At 30.5% G+C, this 14,812-nt stretch overlaps 1 protein-coding gene and 1 long non-coding RNA gene across 7 annotated transcripts in view; one reads left to right on the plus strand and one right to left on the minus strand.

Moving 5' to 3' along the window:
* The window catches only part of LOC146753972 (uncharacterized), a 147,664-nt gene that overhangs the window by 110,640 nt on the left and 22,212 nt on the right, over nt 1-14,812 (plus strand). For 2 of the 6 annotated variants that reach the window (XR_014940109.1, XR_014940112.1), the window contains exon 1: nt 1-14,812. This exon is cut by the window's right edge and continues 17,243 nt beyond it. The exons of 1 other annotated variant lie outside the window; for it this stretch is intronic. This is a non-coding gene — a long non-coding RNA (uncharacterized LOC146753972). 3 more of the 6 variants (XR_014940113.1, XR_014940110.1, XR_014940111.1) reach the window with 2 other exon arrangements.
* The window catches only part of LOC146753980 (putative COBW domain-containing protein 7), a 69,046-nt gene that overhangs the window by 3,481 nt on the left and 50,753 nt on the right, over nt 1-14,812 (minus strand). The gene's annotated exons all lie outside the window — the stretch shown is intronic.

Genomic DNA, 14,812 nt, shown 5'->3' on the forward strand with positions numbered 1-14,812 from the left:
GCAAGAAATAAAAAATAATGAGAAAAGCGGAAGAAAAATGTAAAGAAAATGAAAATGAAAAAGAAAGCAAGAAAGAAGAAAAATAAAATGGAGGTAGGGAAGAAAAAGGTAAAGAAAAAGACACAGGGAAAAAAAAAACATAAAACAGAAAGTAAAAGATAAAAGGGGAAGAAAGACGAGGGAAGAAAACAGGAAAGAAAATAGAAGAAGATTTGGGAAGAAAAAGAATCGAAAAAGGAGAAGGGAAAGAAAATGGGGAAGAAAAACAAAACAAAAAGAGGAAGAAAAAGCCAAAGGATAAGGAAAGAAGGCAAGAAAAATAAGTACAAAAAAAAGAAAAAGTAAAGAGAAAAGAAGAAAAGGGGGGGGGGGGAAGGAAAAGGAAAAGAAAATGAAATAAAAAATATATAAGAACAGAAAAAAGGGGGGGTGAGGGGGGGGAAGGAAGAAAATAAGAAAAAAATAAATGAAAGGAAAGAAAAGCAAAGTATAAACGAAAGGAAAGTATAAAGGTATGCTAAGGAAAGGAAAGTGTAAAGGAAAGGAAGGTACAAAAGAAAGGAAAGTATAATGGAAAGGAAAGTATAAAGAAAAGGAAAGTATAAAGGAAGGGAAAGTATAAAAGAAAGGAAAGCAAAGGTAAGTATATTGGAAAGGATAAGAAAGTATAAATGAAAGGAATGGGTAAGTTTAAAAATAGGAATGGAAAGTATAAAGGAATGGAAAGTATAAAGGAAGGGAAAGTATAAAAGAAAGGAAGCAAAGGTAAGTATAAAGGAAGGGAAAGGAGGGGAATAGAAAAGAAAGGAAAGGTAGATATAATGGAAAGGAAAGCAATGTATAAAGGAAAGTCAATATATGTAGAATTGCAAGGATAGGGAAGTATATAAAAAAGGAAAGGAAAGATAAATTTAAAAAAAAAAAAAAAGGAATGGAAAGGAAAGGAAGGTCTAAACAAAATGTTACAGAACAGAAAGGGAATGTAGGTATAATGCAAAGGGAAGGGAATTATAAAAGAAGGGAATTTATAAAAGAAAGGAAAGCAAAGGTAAATATGAAAGGAAAGTATAAATGAAAGGAAAGTCTAAGTTTAAAAATAGGAATTGAAATGAAAGTGTAAAGGAAAGGAAAGTATACAGAAAAGGAAAGTACAAAGGAAGGGAAAGTATAAAAGAAAGGAAAGCAAAGGTAAGTATATTGGAAAGGATAAGAAAGTATAAATGAAAGGAATGGGTAATTTTAAAAATAGGAATGGAAAGGAAAGTATAAGGGAATGGAAAGTATAAAGGAAGGGAAAGTATAAAAGAAAGGAAGCAAAGGTAAGTATAAAGGAAGGGAAAGGAAGGGAATAGAAAAGAAAGGAAAGGTAGATATAATGGAAAGGAAAGCAAAGTATAAAGGAAAGTCAATGTATGTAGAATTGTAAGGATAGGGAAGTATATAAAAAAGGAAAGGAAAGGTTAATTAAAAAAAAAAAAAGGAATGGAAAGGAAGGTCTAAGGGAAAATGTTACAGAACAGAAAGGGAATGTAGGTATAATTCAAAGGGAAGGGAATTATAAAAGAAGGGAATTTATAAAAGAAAGGAAAGCAAAGGTAAGTATGAAAGGAAAGGAAAGTATAAATGAAAGGAGAGGCTAAGTTTAAAAATAGGAATTGAAATGAAAGTGTAAAGGAAAGGAAAGTATACAGAAAAGGAAAGTATAAAGGAAAGGAAAGTATAAAGAAAAGGAAAGTATAAAGGAAGGGAAAGTATAAAAGAAAGGAAAGCAAAGGTAAGTATATTGGAAAGGATAAGAAAGTATAAATGAAAGGAATGGGTAATATTAAAAATAGGAATGGAAAGGAAAGTATAAGGGAATGGAAAGTATAAAGGAAGGGAAAGTATAAAAGAAAGGAAGCAAAGGTAAGTATAAAGGAAGGGAAAGGAAGGGAATAGAAAAGAAAGGAAAGGTAGATATAATGGAAAGGAAAGCAAAGTATGAAGGAAAGTCAATGTATGTAGAATTGTAAGGATAAGGAAGTATATAAGAAAGGAAAGGAAAGGTTAATTTAAAAAAAAAAAGGAATGGATAGGAAGGTCTAAAGGAAAATGTTACAGAACAGAAAGGGAATGTAGGTATAATGCAAAGGGAAGGGAATTATAAAAGAAGGGAATTTATAAAAGAAAGGAAAGGAAAGGTAAGTATGAAAGGAAAGGAAAGGAAAGTATAAATGAAACGAGAGGCTAAGTTTAAAAATAGGAATTGAAATGAAAGTGTAAAGGAAAGGAAAGTATACAGAAAAGGAAAGTATAAAGGAAAGGAAAGTATAAAGAAAAGGAAAGTATAAAGGAAGGGAAAGTATAAAAGAAAGGAAAGTATAAAGGAAGGGAAAGTATAAAATAAAGGAAGCAAAGGTAAGTATAAAGGAAGGGAAAGGAAGGGAATAGAAAAGAAAGGAAAGGTAGATATAATGGAAAGGAAAGCAAAGTATAAAGGAAAGTCAATGTATGTAGAATTGTAAGGATAGGGAAGTATATAAAAAAGGAAAGGAAAGGTTAATTTAAAAAAAAAAAGGAATGGAAAGGAAGGTCTAAGGGAAAATGTTACAGAACAGAAAGGGAATGTAGGTATAATGCAAAGGGAAGGGAATTATAAAAGAAGGGAATTTATAAAAGAAAGGAAAGCAAAGGTAGGTATGAAAGGAAAGGAAAGGGAAGTATAAATGAAAGGAGAGGCTAAGTTTAAAAATAGGAATTGAAATGAAAGTGTAAAGGAAAGGAAAGTATACAGAAAAGGAAAGTATAAAGGAAAGGAAAGTATAAAGAAAAGGAAAGTATAAAGGAAGGGAAAGTATAAAAGAAAGGAAAGTATAAAGGAAGGGAAAGTATAAAAGAATGGAAAGCAAAGGTAAGTAAATTGGAAAGGATAAGAAAGTATAAATGAAAGGAATGGGTAAGTTTAAAAATAGGAATGGAAAGGAAAGTATAAGGGAATGGAAAGTATAAAGGAAGGGAAAGTATAAAAGAAAGGAAGCAAAGGTAAGTATAAAGGAAGGGAAAGGAAGGGAATAGAAAAGAAAGGAAAGGTAGATATAATGGAAAGGAAAGCAAAGTATAAAGGAAAGTCAATGTATGTAGAATTGTAAGGATAGGGAAGTATATAAAAAAGGAAAGGAAAGGTTAATTTAAAAAAAAAAAGGAATGGAAAGGAAGGTCTAAGGGAAAATGTTACAGAACAGAAAGGGAATGTAGGTATAATGCAAAGGGAAGGGAATTATAAAAGAAGGGAATTTATAAAAGAAAGGAAAGCAAAGGTAGGTATGAAAGGAAAGGAAAGGGAAGTATAAATGAAAGGAGAGGCTAAGTTTAAAAATAGGAATTGAAATGAAAGTGTAAAGGAAAGGAAAGTATACAGAAAAGGAAAGTATAAAGGAAAGGAAAGTATAAAGAAAAGGAAAGTATAAAGGAAGGGAAAGTATAAAAGAAAGGAAAGTATAAAGGAAGGGAAAGTATAAAAGAATGGAAAGCAAAGGTAAGTATATTGGAAAGGATAAGAAAGTATAAATGAAAGGAATGGGTAAGTTTAAAAATAGGAATGGAAAGGAAAGTATAAGGGAATGGAAAGTATAAAGGAAGGGAAAGTATAAAAGAAAGGAAGCAAAGGTAAGTATAAAGGAAGGGAAAGGAAGGGAATAGAAAAGAAAGGAAAGGTAGATATAATGGAAAGGAAAGCAATGTATAAAGGAAAGTCAGTGTATATAGAATTGTAAGGATAGGGAAGTATATAAAAAAGGAAAGGAAAGGTTAATTTAAAAAAAAAAAAAAGGAATGGAAAGGAAGGTCTAAAGGAAAATGTTACAGAACAGAAAGGGAATGTAGGTATAATGCAAAGGGAAGGGAATTATAAAAGAAGAAAATTTATAAAAGAAAGGAAAGCAAAGGTAAGTATGAAAGGAAAGGAAAGGAAAGTATAAATGAAAGGAAAGGGTAAGTTTAAAAATAGGAATTGAAATGAAAGTGTAAAGGAAAGGAAAGTATACAGAAAAGGAAAGTATAAAGGAAAGGAAAGTATAAAGAAAAGGAAAGTATAAAGGAAGGGAAAGTATAAAAGAAAGGAAAGCAAAGGTAAGTATATTGGAAAGGATAAGAAAGTATAAATGAAAGGAATGGGTAATATTAAAAATAGGAATGGAAAGGAAAGTATAAGGGAATGGAAAGTATAAAGGAAGGGAAAGTATAAAAGAAAGGAAGCAAAGGTAAGTATAAAGGAAGGGAAAGGAAGGGAATAGAAAAGAAAGGAAAGGTAGATATAATGGAAAGGAAAGCAAAGTATGAAGGAAAGTCAATGTATGTAGAATTGTAAGGATAAGGAAGTATATAAGAAAGGAAAGGAAAGGTTAATTTAAAAAAAAAAAGGAATGGATAGGAAGGTCTAAAGGAAAATGTTACAGAACAGAAAGGGAATGTAGGTATAATGCAAAGGGAAGGGAATTATAAAAGAAGGGAATTTATAAAAGAAAGGAAAGGAAAGGTAAGTATGAAAGGAAAGGAAAGGAAAGTATAAATGAAACGAGAGGCTAAGTTTAAAAATAGGAATTGAAATGAAAGTGTAAAGGAAAGGAAAGTATACAGAAAAGGAAAGTATAAAGGAAAGGAAAGTATAAAGAAAAGGAAAGTATAAAGGAAGGGAAAGTATAAAAGAAAGGAAAGTATAAAGGAAGGGAAAGTATAAAATAAAGGAAGCAAAGGTAAGTATAAAGGAAGGGAAAGGAAGGGAATAGAAAAGAAAGGAAAGGTAGATATAATGGAAAGGAAAGCAAAGTATAAAGGAAAGTCAATGTATGTAGAATTGTAAGGATAGGGAAGTATATAAAAAAGGAAAGGAAAGGTTAATTTAAAAAAAAAAAGGAATGGAAAGGAAAGTCTAAGGGAAAATGTTACAGAACAGAAAGGGAATGTAGGTATAATGCAAAGGGAAGGGAATTATAAAAGAAGGGAATTTATAAAAGAAAGGAAAGCAAAGGTAGGTATGAAAGGAAAGGAAAGGGAAGTATAAATGAAAGGAGAGGCTAAGTTTAAAAATAGGAATTGAAATGAAAGTGTAAAGGAAAGGAAAGTATACAGAAAAGGAAAGTATAAAGGAAAGGAAAGTATAAAGAAAAGGAAAGTATAAAGGAAGGGAAAGTATAAAAGAAAGGAAAGTATAAAGGAAGGGAAAGTATAAAAGAATGGAAAGCAAAGGTAAGTATATTGGAAAGGATAAGAAAGTATAAATGAAAGGAATGGGTAAGTTTAAAAATAGGAATGGAAAGGAAAGTATAAGGGAATGGAAAGTATAAAGGAAGGGAAAGTATAAAAGAAAGGAAGCAAAGGTAAGTATAAAGGAAGGGAAAGGAAGGGAATAGAAAAGAAAGGAAAGGTAGATATAATGGAAAGGAAAGCAAAGTATAAAGGAAAGTCAATGTATGTAGAATTGTAAGGATAGGGAAGTATATAAAAAAGGAAAGGAAAGGTTAATTTAAAAAAAAAAAGGAATGGAAAGGAAGGTCTAAGGGAAAATGTTACAGAACAGAAAGGGAATGTAGGTATAATGCAAAGGGAAGGGAATTATAAAAGAAGGGAATTTATAAAAGAAAGGAAAGCAAAGGTAGGTATGAAAGGAAAGGAAAGGGAAGTATAAATGAAAGGAGAGGCTAAGTTTAAAAATAGGAATTGAAATGAAAGTGTAAAGGAAAGGAAAGTATACAGAAAAGGAAAGTATAAAGGAAAGGAAAGTATAAAGAAAAGGAAAGTATAAAGGAAGGGAAAGTATAAAAGAAAGGAAAGTATAAAGGAAGGGAAAGTATAAAAGAATGGAAAGCAAAGGTAAGTATATTGGAAAGGATAAGAAAGTATAAATGAAAGGAATGGGTAATTTTAAAAATAGGAATGGAAAGGAAAGTATAAGGGAATGGAAAGTATAAAGGAAGGGAAAGTATAAAAGAAAGGAAGCAAAGGTAAGTATAAAGGAAGGGAAAGGAAGGGAATAGAAAAGAAAGGAAAGGTAGATATAATGGAAAGGAAAGCAATGTATAAAGGAAAGTCAGTGTATATAGAATTGTAAGGATAGGGAAGTATATAAAAAAGGAAAGGAAAGGTTAATTTAAAAAAAAAAAAAAGGAATGGAAAGGAAGGTCTAAAGGAAAATGTTACAGAACAGAAAGGGAATGTAGGTATAATGCAAAGGGAAGGGAATTATAAAAGAAGAAAATTTATAAAAGAAAGGAAAGCAAAGGTAAGTATGAAAGGAAAGGAAAGGAAAGTATAAATGAAAGGAAAGGGTAAGTTTAAAAATAGGAATTGAAATGAAAGTGTAAAGGAAAGGAAAGTATACAGAAAAGGAAAGTATAAAGGAAAGGAAAGTATAAAGAAAAGGAAAGTATAAAGGAAGGGAAAGTATAAAGAAAAGGAAAGTATAAAGGAAGGGAAAGTATAAAAGAAAGGAAAGCAAATGTAAGTATATTGGAAAGGATAAGAAAGTATAAATGAAAGGAATGGGTAAGTTTAAAAATAGGAATGGAAAGGAAAGTATAAGGGAATGGAAAGTATAAAGGAAGGGAAAGTATAAAAGAAAGGAAGCAAAGGTAAGTATAAAGGAAGGGAATAGAAAAGAAAGGAAAGGTAGATATAATGGAAAGGAAAGCAAAGTATGAAGGAAAGTCAATGTATGTAGAATTGTAAGGATAGGGAAGTATATAAGAAAGGAAAGGAAAGGTTAATTTAAAAAAAAAAAAGGAATGGATAGGAAGGTCTAAAGGAAAATGTTACAGAACAGAAAGGGAATGTAGGTATAATGCAAAGGGAAGGGAATTACAAAAGAAGGGAATTTATAAAAGAAAGGAAAGGAAAGGTAAGTATGAAAGGAAAGGAAAGGAAAGTATAAATGAAACGAGAGGCTAAGTTTAAAAATAGGAATTGAAATGAAAGTGTAAAGGAAAGGAAAGTATACAGAAAAGGAAAGTATAAAGGAAAGGAAAGTATAAAGAAAAGGAAAGTATAAAGGAAGGGAAAGTATAAAAGAAAGGAAAGTATAAAGGAAGGGAAAGTATAAAAGAATGGAAAGCAAAGGTAAGTATATTGGAAAGGATAAGAAAGTATAAATGAAAGGAATGGGTAATTTTAAAAATAGGAATGGAAAGGAAAGTATAAGGGAATGGAAAGTATAAAGGAAGGGAAAGTATAAAATAAAGGAAGCAAAGGTAAGTATAAAGGAAGGGAAAGGAAGGGAATAGAAAAGAAAGGAAAGGTAGATATAATGGAAAGGAAAGCAAAGTATAAAGGAAAGTCAATGTATGTAGAATTGTAAGGATAGGGAAGTATATAAAAAAGGAAAGGAAAGGTTAATTTAAAAAAAAAAAGGAATGGAAAGGAAGGTCTAAGGGAAAATGTTACAGAACAGAAAGGGAATGTAGGTATAATGCAAAGGGAAGGGAATTATAAAAGAAGGGAATTTATAAAAGAAAGGAAAGCAAAGGTAGGTATGAAAGGAAAGGAAAGGAAAGTATAAATGAAAGGAAGGCTAAGTTTAAAAATAGGAATTGAAATGAAAGTGTAAAGGAAAGGAAAGTATACAGAAAAGGAAAGTATAAAGGAAAGGAAAGTATAAAGAAAAGGAAAGTATAAAGGAAGGGAAAGTATAAAAGAAAGGAAAGTATAAAGGAAGGGAAAGTATAAAAGAATGGAAAGCAAAGGTAAGTATATTGGAAAGGATAAGAAAGTATAAATGAAAGGAATGGGTAAGTTTAAAAATAGGAATGGAAAGGAAAGTATAAGGGAATGGAAAGTATAAAGGAAGGGAAAGTATAAAAGAAAGGAAGCAAAGGTAAGTATAAAGGAAGGGAAAGGAAGGGAATAGAAAAGAAAGGAAAGGTAGATATAATGGAAAGGAAAGCAATGTATAAAGGAAAGTCAGTGTATATAGAATTGTAAGGATAGGGAAGTATATAAAAAAGGAAAGGAAAGGTTAATTTAAAAAAAAAAAAAAGGAATGGAAAGGAAGGTCTAAAGGAAAATGTTACAGAACAGAAAGGGAATGTAGGTATAATGCAAAGGGAAGGGAATTATAAAAGAAGAAAATTTATAAAAGAAAGGAAAGCAAAGGTAAGTATGAAAGGAAAGGAAAGGAAAGTATAAATGAAAGGAAGGCTAAGTTTAAAAATAGGAATTGAAATGAAAGTGTAAAGGAAAGGAAAGTATACAGAAAAGGAAAGTATAAAGGAAAGGAAAGTATAAAGAAAAGGAAAGTATAAAGGAAGGGAAAGTATAAAGAAAAGGAAAGTATAAAGGAAGGGAAAGTATAAAAGAAAGGAAAGCAAATGTAAGTATATTGGAAAGGATAAGAAAGTATAAATGAAAGGAATGGGTAAGTTTAAAAATAGGAATGGAAAGGAAAGTATAAGGGAATGGAAAGTATAAAGGAAGGGAAAGTATAAAAGAAAGGAAGCAAAGGTAAGTATAAAGGAAGGGAATAGAAAAGAAAGGAAAGGTAGATATAATGGAAAGGAAAGCAATGTATAAAGGAAAGTCAATGTATGTAGAATTGTAAGGATAGGGAAGTATATAAAAAGGAAAGGAAAGGTTAATTTAAAATAAAAAAGGAATGGAAAGGAAGGTCTAAAGGAAAATGTTACAGAACAGAAAGGGAATGTAGGTATAATGCAAAGGGAAGAAAATTATAAAAGAAGGGAATTTATAAAAGAAAGGAAAGCAAAGGTAAGTATGAAAGGAAAGGAAAGGAAAGTATAAATGAAAGGAAAGGCTAAGTTTAAAAATAGGAATTGAAATGAAAGTGTAAAGGAAAGGAAAGTATACAGAAAAGAAAAGTATAAAGGAAAGGAAAGTATAAAGAAAAGGAAAGTATAAAGGAAGGGAAAGTATAAAAGAAAGGAAAGCAAAGGTAAGTATATTGGAAAGGATAAGAATGTATAAATGAAAGGAATGGGTAATTTTAAAAATAGGAATGGAAAGGAAAGTATAAGGGAATGGAAAGTATAAAGGAAGGGAAAGTATAAAAGAAAGGAAGCAAAGGTAAGTATAAAGGAAGGGAAAGGAAGGGAATAGAAAAGAAAGGAAAGGTAGATATAATGGAAAGGAAAGCAAAGTATGAAGGAAAGTCAATGTATGTAGAATTGTAAGGATAGGGAAGTATATAAGAAAGGAAAGGAAAGGTTAATTTAAAAAAAAAAAAGGAATGGATAGGAAGGTCTAAAGGAAAATGTTACAAAACAGAAAGGGAATGTAGGTATAATGCAAAGGGAAGGGAATTATGAAAGAAGGGAATTTATAAAAGAAAGGAAAGCAAAGGTAAGTATGAAAGGAAAGGAAAGGAAAGTATAAATGAAAGGAGAGGCTAAGTTTAAAAATAGGAATTGAAATGAAAGTGTAAAGGAAAGGAAAGTATACAGAAAAGTATAAAGGAAAGGAAAGTATAAAGAAAAGGAAAGTATAAAGGAAGGGAAAGTATAAAAGAAAGGAAAGTATAAAGGAAGGGAAAGTATAAAAGAATGGAAAGCAAAGGTAAGTATATTGGAAAGGATAAGAAAGTATAAATGAAAGGAATGGGTAAGTTTAAAAATAGGAATGGAAAGGAAAGTATAAGGGAATGGAAAGTATAAAGGAAGGGAAAGTATAAAAGAAAGGAAGCAAAGGTAAGTATAAAGGAAGGGAAAGGAAGGGAATAGAAAAGAAAGGAAAGGTAGATATAATGGAAAGGAAAGCAATGTATAAAGGAAAGTCAGTGTATATAGAATTGTAAGGATAGGGAAGTATATAAAAAAGGAAAGGAAAGGTTAATTTAAAAAAAAAAAAAAGGAATGGAAAGGAAGGTCTAAAGGAAAATGTTACAGAACAGAAAGGGAATGTAGGTATAATGCAAAGGGAAGGGAATTATAAAAGAAGGGAATTTATAAAAGAAAGGAAAGCAAAGGTAAGTATGAAAGGAAAGGAAAGGAAAGTATAAATGAAAGGAAGGCTAAGTTTAAAAATAGGAATTGAAATGAAAGTGTAAAGGAAAGGAAAGTATACAGAAAAGGAAAGTATAAAGGAAAGGAAAGTATAAAGAAAAGGAAAGTATAAAGGAAGGGAAAGTATAAAGAAAAGGAAAGTATAAAGGAAGGGAAAGTATAAAAGAAAGGAAAGCAAATGTAAGTATATTGGAAAGGATAAGAAAGTATAAATGAAAGGAATGGGTAATTTTAAAAATAGGAATGGAAAGGAAAGTATAAGGGAATGGAAAGTATAAAGGAAGGGAAAGTATAAAAGAAAGGAAGCAAAGGTAAGTATAAAGGAAGGGAATAGAAAAGAAAGGAAAGGTAGATATAATGGAAAGGAAAGCAAAGTATAAAGGAAAGTCAATGTATGTAGAATTGTAAGGATAGGGAAGTATATAAAAAGGAAAGGAAAGGTTAATTTAAAAAAAAAAAAAGGAATGGAAAGGAAGGTCTAAGGGAAAATGTTACAGAACAGAAAGGGAATGTAGGTATAATGCAAAGGGAAGGGAATTATAAAAGAAGGGAATTTATAAAAGAAAGGAAAGCAAAGGTAAGTATGAAAGGAAAGGAAAGTATAAATGAAAGGAGAGGCTAAGTTTAAAAATAGGAATTGAAATGAAAGTGTAAAGGAAAGGAAAGTATACAGAAAAGTATAAAGGAAAGGAAAGTATAAAGAAAAAGAAAGTATAAAGGAAGGGAAAATAGAAAAGAAAGGAAAGCAAAGGTAAGTATATTGGAAAGGATAAGAAAGTATAAATGAAAGGAATGGGTAAGTTTAAAAATAGGAATGGAAAGGAAAGTATAAGGGAATGGAAAGTATAAAGGAAGGGAAAGTATAAAAGAAAGGAAGCAAAGGTAAGTATAAAGGAAGGGAAAGGAAGGGAATAGAAAAGAAAGGAAAGGTAGATATAATGGAAAGGAAAGCAATGTATAAAGGAAAGTCAATGTATGTAGAATTGTAAGGATAGGGAAGTATATAAAAATGGAAAGGAAAGGTTAATTTAAAATAAAAAAGGAATGGAAAGGAAGGTCTAAAGGAAAATGTTACAGAACAGAAAGGGAATGTAGGTATAATGCAAAGGGAAGGGAATTATAAAAGAAGGGAATTTATAAAAGAAAGGAAAGGAAAGGTAAGTATGAAAGGAAAGGAAAGGAAAGTATAAATGAAACGAGAGGCTAAGTTTAAAAATAGGAATTGAAATGAAAGTGTAAAGGAAAGGAAAGTATACAGAAAAGGAAAGTATAAAGGAAAGGAAAGTATAAAGAAAAGGAAAGTATAAAGGAAGGGAAAGTATAAAAGAAAGGAAAGTATAAAGGAAGGGAAAGTATAAAATAAAGGAAGCAAAGGTAAGTATAAAGGAAGGGAAAGGAAGGGAATAGAAAAGAAAGGAAAGGTAGATATAATGGAAAGGAAAGCAAAGTATAAAGGAAAGTCAATGTATGTAGAATTGTAAGGATAGGGAAGTATATAAAAAAGGAAAGGAAAGGTTAATTTAAAAAAAAAAAGGAATGGAAAGGAAAGTCTAAGGGAAAATGTTACAGAACAGAAAGGGAATGTAGGTATAATGCAAAGGGAAGGGAATTATAAAAGAAGGGAATTTATAAAAGAAAGGAAAGCAAAGGTAGGTATGAAAGGAAAGGAAAGGGAAGTATAAATGAAAGGAGAGGCTAAGTTTAAAAATAGGAATTGAAATGAAAGTGTAAAGGAAAGGAAAGTATACAGAAAAGGAAAGTATAAAGGAAAGGAAAGTATAAAGAAAAGGAAAGTATAAAGGAAGGGAAAGTATAAAAGAAAGGAAAGTATAAAGGAAGGGAAAGTATAAAAGAATGGAAAGCAAAGGTAAGTATATTGGAAAGGATAAGAAAGTATAAATGAAAGGAATGGGTAAGTTTAAAAATAGGAATGGAAAGGAAAGTATAAGGGAATGGAAAGTATAAAGGAAGGGAAAGTATAAAAGAAAGGAAGCAAAGGTAAGTATAAAGGAAGGGAAAGGAAGGGAATAGAAAAGAAAGGAAAGGTAGATATAATGGAAAGGAAAGCAAAGTATAAAGGAAAGTCAATGTATGTAGAATTGTAAGGATAGGGAAGTATATAAAAAAGGAAAGGAAAGGTTAATTTAAAAAAAAAAAGGAATGGAAAGGAAGGTCTAAGGGAAAATGTTACAGAACAGAAAGGGAATGTAGGTATAATGCAAAGGGAAGGGAATTATAAAAGAAGGGAATTTATAAAAGAAAGGAAAGCAAAGGTAGGTATGAAAGGAAAGGAAAGGGAAGTATAAATGAAAGGAGAGGCTAAGTTTAAAAATAGGAATTGAAATGAAAGTGTAAAGGAAAGGAAAGTATACAGAAAAGGAAAGTATAAAGGAAAGGAAAGTATAAAGAAAAGGAAAGTATAAAGGAAGGGAAAGTATAAAAGAAAGGAAAGTATAAAGGAAGGGAAAGTATAAAAGAATGGAAAGCAAAGGTAAGTATATTGGAAAGGATAAGAAAGTATAAATGAAAGGAATGGGTAATTTTAAAAATAGGAATGGAAAGGAAAGTATAAGGGAATGGAAAGTATAAAGGAAGGGAAAGTATAAAAGAAAGGAAGCAAAGGTAAGTATAAAGGAAGGGAAAGGAAGGGAATAGAAAAGAAAGGAAAGGTAGATATAATGGAAAGGAAAGCAATGTATAAAGGAAAGTCAGTGTATATAGAATTGTAAGGATAGGGAAGTATATAAAAAAGGAAAGGAAAGGTTAATTTAAAAAAAAAAAAAAGGAATGGAAAGGAAGGTCTAAAGGAAAATGTTACAGAACAGAAAGGGAATGTAGGTATAATGCAAAGGGAAAAGAATTATAAAAGAAGAAAATTTATAAAAGAAAGGAAAGCAAAGGTAAGTATGAAAGGAAAGGAAAGGAAAGTATAAATGAAAGGAAAGGGTAAGTTTAAAAATAGGAATTGAAATGAAAGTGTAAAGGAAAGGAAAGTATACAGAAAAGGAAAGTATAAAGGAAAGGAAAGTATAAAGAAAAGGAAAGTATAAAGGAAGGGAAAGTATAAAGAAAAGGAAAGTATAAAGGAAGGGAAAGTATAAAAGAAAGGAAAGCAAATGTAAGTATATTGGAAAGGATAAGAAAGTATAAATGAAAGGAATGGGTAAGTTTAAAAATAGGAATGGAAAGGAAAGTATAAGGGAATGGAAAGTATAAAGGAAGGGAAAGTATAAAAGAAAGGAAGCAAAGGTAAGTATAAAGGAAGGGAATAGAAAAGAAAGGAAAGGTAGATATAATGGAAAGGAAAGCAAAGTATGAAGGAAAGTCAATGTATGTAGAATTGTAAGGATAGGGAAGTATATAAGAAAGGAAAGGAAAGGTTAATTTAAAAAAAAAAAAGGAATGGATAGGAAGGTCTAAAGGAAAATGTTACAGAACAGAAAGGGAATGTAGGTATAATGCAAAGGGAAGGGAATTACAAAAGAAGGGAATTTATAAAAGAAAGGAAAGGAAAGGTAAGTATGAAAGGAAAGGAAAGGAAAGTATAAATGAAACGAGAGGCTAAGTTTAAAAATAGGAATTGAAATGAAAGTGTAAAGGAAAGGAAAGTATACAGAAAAGGAAAGTATAAAGGAAAGGAAAGTATAAAGAAAAGGAAAGTATAAAGGAAGGGAAAGTATAAAAGAAAGGAAAGTATAAAGGAAGGGAAAGTATAAAAGAATGGAAAGCAAAGGTAAGTATATTGGAAAGGATAAGAAAGTATAAATGAAAGGAATGGGTAATTTTAAAAATAGGAATGGAAAGGAAAGTATAAGGGAATGGAAAGTATAAAGGAAGGGAAAGTATAAAATAAAGGAAGCAAAGGTAAGTATAAAGGAAGGGAAAGGAAGGGAATAGAAAAGAAAGGAAAGGTAGATATAATGGAAAGGAAAGCAAAGTATAAAGGAAAGTCAATGTATGTAGAATTGTAAGGATAGGGAAGTATATAAAAAAGGAAAGGAAAGGTTAATTTAAAAAAAAAAAGGAATGGAAAGGAAGGTCTAAGGGAAAATGTTACAGAACAGAAAGGGAATGTAGGTATAATGCAAAGGGAAGGGAATTATAAAAGAAGGGAATTTATAAAAGAAAGGAAAGCAAAGGTAGGTATGAAAGGAAAGGAAAGGAAAGTATAAATGAAAGGAAGGCTAAGTTTAAAAATAGGAATTGAAATGAAAGTGTAAAGGAAAGGAAAGTATACAGAAAAGGAAAGTATAAAGGAAAGGAAAGTATAAAGAAAAGGAAAGTATAAAGGAAGGGAAAGTATAAAAGAAAGGAAAGTATAAAGGAAGGGAAAGTATAAAAGAATGGAAAGCAAAGGTAAGTATATTGGAAAGGATAAGAAAGTATAAATGAAAGGAATGGGTAAGTTTAAAAATAGGAATGGAAAGGAAAGTATAAGGGAATGGAAAGTATAAAGGAAGGGAAAGTATAAAAGAAAGGAAGCAAAGGTAAGTATAAAGGAAGGGAAAGGAAGGGAATAGAAAAGAAAGGAAAGGTAGATATAATGGAAAGGAAAGCAATGTATAAAGGAAAGTCAGTGTATATAGAATTGTAAGGATAGGGAAGTATATAAAAAAGGAAAGGAAAGGTTAATTTAAAAAAAAAAAAAAGGAATGGAAAGGAAGGTCTAAAGGAAAATGTTACAGAACAGAAAGGGAATGTAGGTATAATGCAAAGGGAAGGGAATTATAAAAGAAGAAAATTTATAAAAGAAAGGAAAGCAAAGGTAAGTATGAAAGGAAAGGAAAGGAAAGTATAAATGAAAGGAAGGCTAAGTTTAAAAATAGGAA

This window comes from Coturnix japonica, chromosome Z (genome assembly GCF_054131305.1).
Source record: "Coturnix japonica strain WE chromosome Z, WE-NBRP24, whole genome shotgun sequence".
Lineage (NCBI taxonomy): Eukaryota > Metazoa > Chordata > Aves > Galliformes > Phasianidae > Coturnix > Coturnix japonica.